We start from the raw sequence: 11,624 nt of genomic DNA on the forward strand, positions 1-11,624 counted from the left end.
TCATGAGGAATTAGTACAATGCACAATCTTACATTTGGGAAAAGATAAATGCAAGGGATCAGTTAGAAAGCATTTTTAGTTTTGGTATTTTAATGCACGTTTTGTCCTGAATATATGGTAATATGGACATTTTATTTCTTTTAAATAAAAACGAAAATAGCAAATTGGGATTTTAGTTGCTTTTACATTTCCCCCCTCTGTTTTAAATTATGGTTATTCACCCATACATTCCCTCTCTGAGTATTCATTTAGAAGGAAGGTTTTGTAATAGTCACATTTAATTTATCAGGGTACAATAATTTGTGTTTCCCAATCATCTTGCAGACTTTGGTTCATTATACTATTGTTTCACATGAGTAAGTTAGCAAAGTTTGGATTGATTGACTCTAATTAACTAAAACTGGTTCCAGGCTGTGCATCTATTGTCATGGTAGCTAACCACAAAGCCCTAAACTGTTCCATAATGGCAATATAAGGTAATATCGATATGAAAACTCCAGGAAATGTTTAACACTGGCTCACAATCCTATGGTATTCTAGAATACATAGAAAGAAGTTTTCATGTCCATGGTCTTTGCTGATGCTCAGGAAAGTCTGAAGCAATTCCGCTGTCACTGCCAGCCACCAGGTAAGTTTCCATCATGACTCCTGCCTGCCCCAGTCAGAACCCTGACCTCAGATAGGACCATATTGGTGTATTTGGTGATTGCTGCTACTTTGTATGATGTTTAATATGTTGGAAGCTGCTTTAGGACCATTTGTGGGAGAAAAGTGGGTTGTAAATAAAGAATTATTATTATTATTATTATTATTATTATTATTATTATTATTATTATTATTATTATTATTATTATTATTATTATTATTATGACACAGCAAACAAGATAGATATGCTGGATTTCATATCACAAAATCACAAGTCGAACACTTCCCAAGTGTCTAGGACTGTGTGATGTATTTTTGGATGACGCGCGCAGATCCCAGCAGGGTGGCCTTTTGCAGCTGGCAGATCGTAATTTTGTCAATGTCTATTGTTTCCAAATGCCGGCTGAGATCTTTTGGCACGGCACCCAATGTGCCCATCACCTGCACTGGTTTCTGCCAGAGTCTTTGAAGTTCAATCTTGAGGTCCTGATGGCGGCTGAGTTTTTCCTGTTGTTTTTCGTCAATGCGACTGTCACCTGGGATGGCGACATCAATGATCCAAACCTTTTTCTTTTCCACAACTGTGATGTATGGTGTGTTGTGTTCCAGAACTTTATCAGTCTGGATTCGGAAGTCCCACAGTATCTTTGCATGCTCATTTTCCAATACTTTTGCAGGTTTGTGATCCCACCAGTTCTTTGCTGCTGGGAGGTGGTACTTGAGGCATAAGTTCCAATGAATCATTTGGGCCACATAGTTGTGCCTCTGTTTGTAGTCTGTCTGTGCAATTTTCTTACAGCAGCTGAGGATATGATCAATGGTTTCGTTGGTTTCCTTGCACAGTCTGCATTTTGGGTCATCAGCTGATTTTTCGATCTTGACCTTAATTGCATTTGTTCTGATGGCTTGCTCCATAATAATAATAATAATAATTATTATTATTATTATTATTATTAATAATAATAATAATAATTATTATTATTATTATTATTATTATTATTATTATTATTAGTGAGTGGGTAGGAAAATACCCTGGATCTGCAGAATGTACAGGTCTCTCAGGCCTCAAACACCCCCAGTATGAAAAGAAATGTAGATACATCTCTGAGCATACTGGGAAGCATTTTTCTTAAAATGGGGCAATGCACAGTCTGTAGAGAAGAAATAAGAGATAAATATCAGCTTCATTGACAAGATATTGACAAGCTGGAACATGTCCAGAGAAGGGAAACGAAAATGGTATATTGTCTGGAAGCCAAGTTCTATAAGGAGCGGCTTAGGGAGCTGGGTGTTTTAACTTGGAGACAAGAAGGTTAAGAGGGAATTTGATAGCCAGGTTTAGATATTTGAAAAGATGTCACATTGATGAGGGAGGAAGCTTGTTTCTATTGCCCTGGAGACTAGGGCTTAGAGCAATATATTTAAACTGCAGAAAAATATATTCTACCTTAGCATTAGGAAGAGTTGTTTGGCAGTGCAATATCCTGCCTTAGAGTGTGGTGGAGTGGCCTTCTCTGATGGTTTTTAAGCAGAAGTTTGATGGCCATCTGTCAGGAGTGTGTTACTACATGGCAGGGGGTTGGACTGGATAGCCCTTGTAGTCTCTTCAAACTCTTTCAACTTTATGATTCTATGGTTCTGCCCTGGTAACAAATGCCCAGCAAGAAATTTCGGCATACTGGAATGTCAGACTTGAAAGCACCCATCTCCGTGAATCTCTTCCCTTTTGCCTTGTAGCTTATACTGGCTGAAGACAATGGCACAGGGTTGATACGAATCAACATGTTTGGCATTGAACTTGAAAAATTGAGCTGTTATTCCAGTAGTAATGTATTGACACTTCAGATGTCACTACTGTCACATAATGGGATGCTGTATATTATATCAAACATTCTATGACAATCAACAAGAACAACTACACAAAGTGTGTAGTACTGTAATCTAGTCTGATGGATATAAAGTCACAAATGGACCACTATACTCAAACATAAGATCCTTTAATGGCCAAGATTGGTTTGTGACTCTTTCTGTTACCTGCAACCCCCACTTACTCTCCCATCCTCAAACCTCATTTGGCAAAGCCTGTAGGAAGAGGAGAGGATAAGGAAGCCATATTCTGCTAGTATAATATGAGCTTTATGACCTCATCACATTACTTAAATTCCCCATCGTAGGACACTTCCTCCACACAGCAGGCATGGAGCCCATTGGATCTCATCCCACGATGTACATCTACTTCCAGTAGGGATCCATGCTGTTTGAATTGAGGAAGCATGGTAGGAGGGGAAAACCTGAACATGGGAGATTGCCTGTGTTCAGGTTAGAAATAATGGGGACAAAGTGGGCCCATGCCGAAAACTACACATTCTGGCATGTCATGGGTAAGCAGGTAGTGCTGGCTATGTGGGGTGGCAGGCAACAGATTCGCCTCACAATTTGCCCTGCTGCCCTACACCATGCCCTCACTGTCCCCCAAAGCCCACTCTGCAAAATCACTTCAAAGGAAGAGAAGCATGACACAAGAGAAAGACAATTACTTAGCAGGAGTGAAGAGAGACAGAACCATCCCATGTCTCTAGAAGACATTAAAATATATAAACAAAATATGGTAACAGTTGCTAAATAACTTTAAGAATGTTTGTGCCTGTGTATTTCAATACCTTTAAGAATGTTTGTGTCTGTGGATGCATACTGTTTCTATAACTAATCAGGAAAATCATGCAGACATCTGGTTTTCTTTGGAAACATCCTGCTTATCTCTCATTTTCTTCTACTCATGGCTGCAGGGAACATGCTGAAAACAAAATCACAATGATGATATTTCTAAACAACATTTCCCTAATGCAATAATCACTCTTATGCTACCAACAGACCAATGTATTCCAAAACTATTTTAGAGTAGAGCTTAACAAGGGAGTGTGTTTAAGTAGAAAAGGCCTGAGAACATTATTCATTACAAAGCATTGTAGAAAGTGGTAAATGGATTTCTGAAGTCTTCCATTTCTGTCTCTTCAATTCTTTAGTCAGCTTGCTTCTCACCATCTGATTTTTTTTAGCCAACTATACCTGGGAGCCCCCGGTGGCACAGGAAGTTAAATCGCTGAGCTGCTGAACATCCTGACTGAAAGGTCAGTGGTTCGAATCCGGGGAGCAGGGTGAGCTTCCGCTGTTAGCCCCAGCTTCTACCAACCTAGCAGTTCGAAAACATGCAAATGTAAGTAGACCAATAGGTACCACTCCAGCAGGAAGGTAACAGCGCTCCATGCAGTCATGCCAGCCACATGACCTTGGAGGTGTCTGTGGACAAAGCCAGCTCTTCAGCTTAGAAATTGAGATGAGCAGCACCAACCCCCAGAGTCAGACACAACTAGATTTAATGCCAGGGGAAAAACTTTATCTTTACCTACACCTGGTATATATTAAGTCTTCATAATTTCTGGGAAAATGCTATCTCCACTCCCTGCACTAGGCTTATCCCTAAATCCAAGGTAGGTTTAACAACAACAACAACAACAGCAACATTTTTATATATTACCCAACTCTCCTTTCAGCTTAAGGTGAGGCACAATATTTTCAAGCACATCTATAAAATCACATAATAAAACATAGTTAAAATGCAAACATAAAAGCATAAATTAAAATATGCAAATATTAAAATGCATGAAACAAAAGTTAAAACCATAAACATAGAATATGATTTACAAGTCATTCTTAAAATTGACTAGGCAGGCCTGCCGAAAGAGATAGGTCTTCAGTTATGTTTCAAATTCCGACAGTTCATTTAGCTGTTGGAGCTCTTTTCACAGTCTTGGAGCAGCCAATGAAAAGGTCTTCTGGGCGATGGTTGCCCTCCAGGTTCTGGCTGGTTGGAGGAGCTGCCCCTCAGGAGGACCTCAGTGTCCAGGGCAGATTGTACGTAAGAACGTGATCCTGCAGGTAACCTGTACCCAAACCATGTTTACAACTACATTGCTTTGCATCACATCAGAATGAGGCAATCAACCACAATACAAATAAAAAATGAGAAATTGCCTTGCACTTTCAGATAAGCCCTCTATAGTCAATATTCCTAACTTGAAGCAATATTGATATAGCCTACAACTCCCAGGCTTCTTCAGCAATGGCAGTTCTACCTAAGACTCTTAGTTGCAGTTCATCAAGATGAGTTCATGATTGTCAACTCTGGTCTACCCTAATGAGAAGGAGCTTTCCAGCTACTGTCTCAGTTAAGGTTTTATAATGTCAAGTGGGAATGGGAATTTTTCAAGGACAAAACTCTCCAAAAGAAGCTGGATTCTCATTGGATCAAGTCAAATTGCCCTCTTCTAATCTGTCTTCTAACATATATTGAAATTCCGAATCAGATATGTTTTCAAACAATTTTTCTAAGCTTTGACATGAGCTGAAGAGATTTTTGCTCAGGTATTTTCTTTTGATGGGCAAAATAATACAAAATACTAGAATGCAGATGTGTGTAAACATATTTGCAGTTCTACATTGACTTCCTCTTTTAAACAAAAATGCTTTTGACACAATCTATATATTTAAATTGCATGCAGTGAAGAACTTCCCACTTGTGAACTTTCTGAATTGGAAATTGAACACCCAGTAGCATGCCCTGCCATGTTCCTTCATGTCTTCAGTCCTTCACTGGTATATTTTCCATTTAGCACCCTAAGATGGTATGGAAGCCTTATCTGAGCACTTTTTGAATTTGAATTATAGTAGGCTTCATCTTAGGTTGTACTGAAATGAATTTAAACAAAATAGCATGAAGGCCCATACCCAGCAACTGCAGTAATCTGAGGTTGTACGACAAATTACAGAAGTGAAAGAGAGAAAGGGCAACAGATGGCATGAGTACTAAAGTTTTCTTCATTTGTTTGTTCGTTTTTTTCATTCCCCTTAAGTATAGTCAAAACAGAACAGAGCTCCTCATCGTAGGGTGCCCACTAAACCTCTTAAAGAAGGGTGTTTCTGCTCTAATTTTGATGGCATCACATTCTCAAGTATTTCACAGTTTGAAATACTTTCAGCGCCCAGCAGGCTTGCTGAATTTCCAGTTAGTGACAATGGCCCACAGTACTATTTTACCTTCCTGAAAGATTTGCTACAGTTATTCCCGCTTTAGCTATGTCTGGACTGCTATTACATGTTCGAAGTGGGATTAATCTAGAACCAAGTTCAGAAACTGCAACTAGGGAGAACATTAAACTTCTGTCTTTATACACCTACCCTTATTATCAGTTTGTTTATGTACCGTATATACTTGAGTATAAGCCGACCCGATTATAAGCCAAGGCACCTAATTTTACTACAAAAAACTGGGATAACTTATTGACTCGAGTATAAGCCGAGGGTGGGAAATGCAGCCGCTACTGGTAAATTTCAAAATAAAAATAGATACCAATGAAATTACATTAATCAAGGCATCAGTAGGTTAAATGTTTTTGAATATTTACCATATTTCAAAGAAAAACAATAAACTAGCTCTATAAGTGGAAAAGTAGGGACAACATAAACAATATGGTATCAACAATAACCTAATAATAATAATAATAATAATAATAATAATAATAATAAAAAACTTCATTTGGATCCCACCCTATCTCCCCACGGAGACTCAGGCCATCTGCCAACATAGTAACAGGCAAACATTCGATGCTTATATAAACAATGCAGAGCTAGATATAGATCTATAATTATAGATACTAATTTCACATATGCATTTCCCCCTGAAACATTTGCAAATCCTCTCTCCCTCTCTCTCTCCCTCCCCCCCCTCTCTCTCTCTGTGTATGTGCATTTCCCCTACAATATTTGCAAGCCATATATATATATATATATATATATATATATATATATATATGTATATAGTCATATCTATCTAGACATGTCTATATATATTTGTGTGTTCATTTCCCCCCTGTAATATTTGCAAGCCCTATATATAAGTAGGTAAAAAAATATTCATATCTATCCAGACATTTCTCTTTATATAGATAATTATATCTATATAGGATTTGCAGAGACTTGCAAACATATGAGGGTAAATTCATATATAAAAATAATATATATGTATGGCTTCAGATATACAGGTACATGGTTCTATATGTATATAGGATCTGCAAAGACCTGCAAACATATGAGGGGAAATTTCATATATAGAATTAATGTAGATAGATAGATAGATAGATAGATAGATAGATAGATAGATAGATAGATAGATAGATAGATAGAGGTACATAAGGACTGCAAAAGCTTGCAAGGGGTTAATGCCTATATATCTGTAGGAGAGTTTAACAAATATTTCAGGGGGAAATGCTTTCATAAGCTTAATGAATATATATTTTTCTTCTTCCTGACTTGCAAGGGTGTCTTTCCCCTTACAAAACATTCCCTTGATTAAGAGTGATGGAGGCTTTGCAAAAAAATAACACACTGATAAGGGAGGGCAAGAGAGAAATATATCATATATTGCAAGCAATAGCCTGCAGGCTCCATTGCCAGCCTTGACCTTGACCTCATTATAAGACAAGTGAGGCTTTTTCAGCTTAAAAAAGGGTCTGAAAAACTCGGCTTATCTTCGAGTATATACGGTACTTCGTTCAGGACATTGGGTCTAAAATGTTAAAATCCTACATAGAATCGTAGAATCGTAGAGTTGGAAGAGACCTCATGGGCCATCCAGTCCAACCCCCTGCCAAGAAGCAGGAAATCGCATTCCGAGCACCCCCGACAGATGGCCATCCAGCCTCTGTTTAAAAGCCTCCAAAGAAGGAGCCTCCACCACAACCCGGGGAAGAGGGTTCCACTGCCGAACAGCTCTCACAGTGAGGAAGTTCTTCCTGATGTTCAGGTGGAATCTCCTTTCCTGTAGTTTGAAGCCATTGTTCCGCGTCTTAGTCTGCAGGGCAACAGAAAACAAGCTTGCTCCCTCCTCCCTATGACTTCCCCTCACATATTTGTACATGGCTATCATGTCTCCTCTTAGCCTTCTCTTCTGCAGGCTAAACATGCCCAGTTCTTTAAGCCTCTCCTCATAGGGCTTGTTCTCCAGACCTCTGATCATTTTAGTTGCCCTCCTCTGGACGCTTTCCAGCTTGTCAACATCTCCCTTCAACTGTGGTGCCCAGAATTGGACGCAGTATTCCAGGTGTGGTCTGACCAAGGCAGAATAGAGGGGGAGCATGACTTCCCTGGATCTAGACACTATTCCCCTATTGATGCAGGCCAGAATCCTGTTGGCTTTCTTAGCAGCCACATCACATTGCTGACTCATGTTTAACTTGCTGTCCACAAGGACTCCACCTATAAACCTGGAAATCTCGAGGAGCACCTTTTCTATATGATTAACTCCAAAGTTTATAGATCTGTCAATAAGGCTATGCTGTAGGTTCCTTTTTCTCAGAAAACTAAAATGTACCAGGATTCAAACTGTCTTTGCAGTGCTGCTAAAGCTAAGGAGTCCTTTCCCCTAAGAACCTCATTTTGTCCTATTTCCTAGCCTCTTTTTGAAAACAACATAGAGCTTACTTATTTCCCAAGACACAGAGAAACTAGAATTATTGCACTTCTAGCTTTGTTTTTATTATCTTCACACTTGTTGAAAGCATTATAATTGGATTTTTATTGTTGTATGCTTTTTATGTATGCCATCCTTTGATTCCAAATTTAGTAAGAGGAGAGCCATTGAAAAAAATGGAATCAAGTAGTTATGATAAACTTACTCCTATTAATTCAATGGGTTTACTCTAACTAAACCTAGCTAAGTTTTGATTGCAAGACACTGTTAATAAATCAATAAACTATACAAAATATTTTATTTGCAGACATGTTAAAATAGTGTTGTTGCTGTAGCTCTTTAGCCAAAACTCCACAGAGCCTTTAGAGCTTTCCATAGTACATGCTAAATAATGTACTCTTCATTAACTACAGCCTGGCAAATTCGTACTTACTATCAAATCTCTGAAATGAATATAGCCCTGGATTTCTTTGAATGAGCATTCAAAACCCATGTTTCATTTCGGTCTTAAGACATCAGCATGTTTCTTCGTGAGCAAAAAATGTCATACCTTCAAAGGTTTGTATTAGCAAACAGTTTATTTTTTTGTTAGCAGTAATCAGTTTTTAGATTTTTGTAAAAAAAATCCCAACTATGGTTCTCTTGGTGTAGTAAATGACATTAGGCTTTTGTAAATTCTTGCAGAATATAACAGATCATTGGTTTTATAACACAGTCACTGTTTTTGCATTCTGATGAGATTATTAGATGCAGCCTTGAATACAACTTCCCTGAATAGTGTTAGTTAAAAAAAAGTTTACTAAATGGTATCTTGTCAACTGTATCTGAAAATCATCATATTTCCTTTATTCTCTTCTTGTTGAGGGCATTTTTGTAAGCTGATGAATCCTACCAATATGGGGTTATCAAATCATTACTCTAATCAGTATTTAGGTTGCTTGTAATATGTTTGTAACAACATACACCGGGGGGATGACCCAAAAGAAAAACCGATTATGTTATCTATTACATACTTTAACTAATAGCAAATCAAAATAGTTATGTTAGCAAATTTTACTCTACTATCTGTGGCAAAAGCGGGAAAGAAAGGACAGTTCAAAGTCTCAATCCTATTGTCTATCTTAAGGTTAGGATGCCACTTCCAAGATTTGTCATTACAGCAATGGATGCTGGTGACCACTTTGAAAAGTTACTATTTTAGACTACACTTTGCAGAATCATTCACCCAGCTTGGTGATTGCATTCAAAAAAGGTAATCTTGAAACTATAATATTTAATGTTATTGTGGGGTCACCTCTGTCTTTCTACAGATGACCTAGCTGAGAACTCTTTCTCAAAATATGATCAGCTGTCAGTGTAAACTATTTTTCATACAGTCTTTACTTCCTCTTAAAGTGAAAATGAAGTGAAAGCAATGAAAACAGATTTCTAAAAGAAGAAAAATAAGGAGACGAAAATAAATACATTATACAAGTAAGGGGGGATAAATAAAACCTGTGTTCTGTATATCTAGGATGGCCACTTATTCATCATCCACCAAAATAAAAACACAAAAAAGAAGAATAGAATACAGAGCTGCATTAAAAATCAGATATGCTAATTTATATGGATAGGTGCAAAATTAAATATGATTGCTATCATTTAAATAGAAATGCAATACCGCTTGCTCTAGTGGAGAAAACTGAGCAGGTGATCTGCTCAGTCTGCTCTCAAGGTCCTTCTTCGTAATGGGCAACTTTCAAATACTTGTTCTTCCTTCTTTATCTAAACTGGACAGCCATTTGAGCAGAGGTCTATCATCTGACAGTCTTTCACACACAGGACTGTCCTTGTAAAGTAATACAAAAGACACTGAAATATAACTGATAATTGACTCAGCACATGGCTGACACTGAACAAAAGTACTGTTCAATTGTAAAACTGAGAAATACAATGTTTCAATTTAAAAGGAAAATTATGCCTCATCACTCAGAAAACAGATTGATCTCTTTCTCTTCAAGTGCCAGAAGTGCGATCCAGCAATAATTACTTGTGTGACTAATGTGTCATCCCTATGGTACCCAGAATCAGATGAAGGACTTTATCGTATGATGCCTCTTTAACATGCCATTTATATAATCAGGGATAGTGGCAACTTACTGGCATAGTGACCATTATTGCACTACTGCAAGTGTCATACAACTACAATGCTTCGGCAGTGTGAGGTCCCATGACCACACTATGAGAGATGTTACTCAGCACTTCCATTGTGCTGATTTCTCTTTTTAATTTTTTTTTTAAATCTGTTAAACAGATCTTTTCATCTTTAACACAGTGGTTTTCAACCTGGGGTCCCCAGATGTTTTTGGCCTACAACTCCCAGAAATCCCAGCCAGTTTACCAGCTGTTAGGATTTCTGGGAGTTGAAGGCCAAAATCGTCTGGGGACCCCAGGTTGAGAACCACTTCTTTAACAGATTACTTTATTTTACTTTATTTTAAAGTGTTTTTAAAATATATATTTCTTTCATAGCAAGAGGAGAATGGGAAGGAAGGACAAACACTTGCATACAGGCAGAGAAGCACTGTGGGACGACTAGGCAAGATTTCACTATCAATAACAGGGGACAGCTTTGTCACAAGGAGGATATTTCACAGCATCATGCAATATGGATAGTCCTGTTTTTATGCTAGTTTGCCACCTCTGTGTAATAAAGTCCTCAGTGTGCTACCTATATGTCTACTGGCCTATTATTAACTCATTAACAGCGGGAGGGGAAAATCTCATCAATATCAGCACACCTAAAATGCAAGCTAAATATTTTAGTGTACCTAGCTTTCAGTATTGTATGCCTTGTGCATGAACTCTTAGAGCAGCGGTTCTCAAAGTATGATCTGCAAAGTCCTTGGGGCTCCGCGAAGCATCCTGAGGGGCTCTGTGGTTTCCTCTTCCTGCAACCTCCTCCCTCTCCCCCTTCAAGCTTTTCCTCCTCTTTCTTGCTCCTCCCCCTCCCCCCTTGCCACCAAAAGCCTTTTTTCCTCACTTCCTTAATCCTCAAAAGCCTTTTTTCCTCCCTTGCCACCCAAATCCTTTTACCCTTGCCTTCTTTGCTTCCAAAACCCTATTTCCCTCCCCATCACTCAGGGGGCACTTTGCTTGTGCTTTTTCCTCATGGCAGAAGGGAGTTGAACTGGATGACACCTGGGGTTTCTGCTATTATTATTATCATTATTATTATTATTATTATTATTATTATTATTATTATTATTATTATTATTACAAAGGCTGGGTGACCATCTGTTAGGGGTGCTTTGATTGTGCTTTTCCCGCATGGCAGAAGGGGGTTGGACTGGAGGGTCCCTGAGGTCTTCCACTGAAATACTGCTAAGTTTATGTTGGTCAAAAAGTTTGTCCATGCCTGAGATATAGGCATTATAATATAATATAATATAATATAATATAATATAATATAATA

At 38.2% G+C, this 11,624-nt stretch overlaps 1 long non-coding RNA gene across 1 annotated transcript; it reads left to right on the plus strand.

Moving 5' to 3' along the window:
• The first annotated feature begins 1,768 nt into the window (after positions 1–1,768).
• LOC134298656 (uncharacterized) lies at positions 1,769–11,349 on the plus strand. Its single transcript, XR_010005759.1, has 3 exons — positions 1,769–4,581; positions 8,584–8,728; positions 10,682–11,349. It is a non-coding gene; the product is annotated as an uncharacterized LOC134298656 (long non-coding RNA).
• Positions 11,350–11,624: the final 275 nt, after the last annotated feature.

This window comes from Anolis carolinensis, chromosome 4 (genome assembly GCF_035594765.1).
Source record: "Anolis carolinensis isolate JA03-04 chromosome 4, rAnoCar3.1.pri, whole genome shotgun sequence".
In the NCBI taxonomy this organism is placed as follows: domain Eukaryota; kingdom Metazoa; phylum Chordata; class Lepidosauria; order Squamata; family Dactyloidae; genus Anolis; species Anolis carolinensis.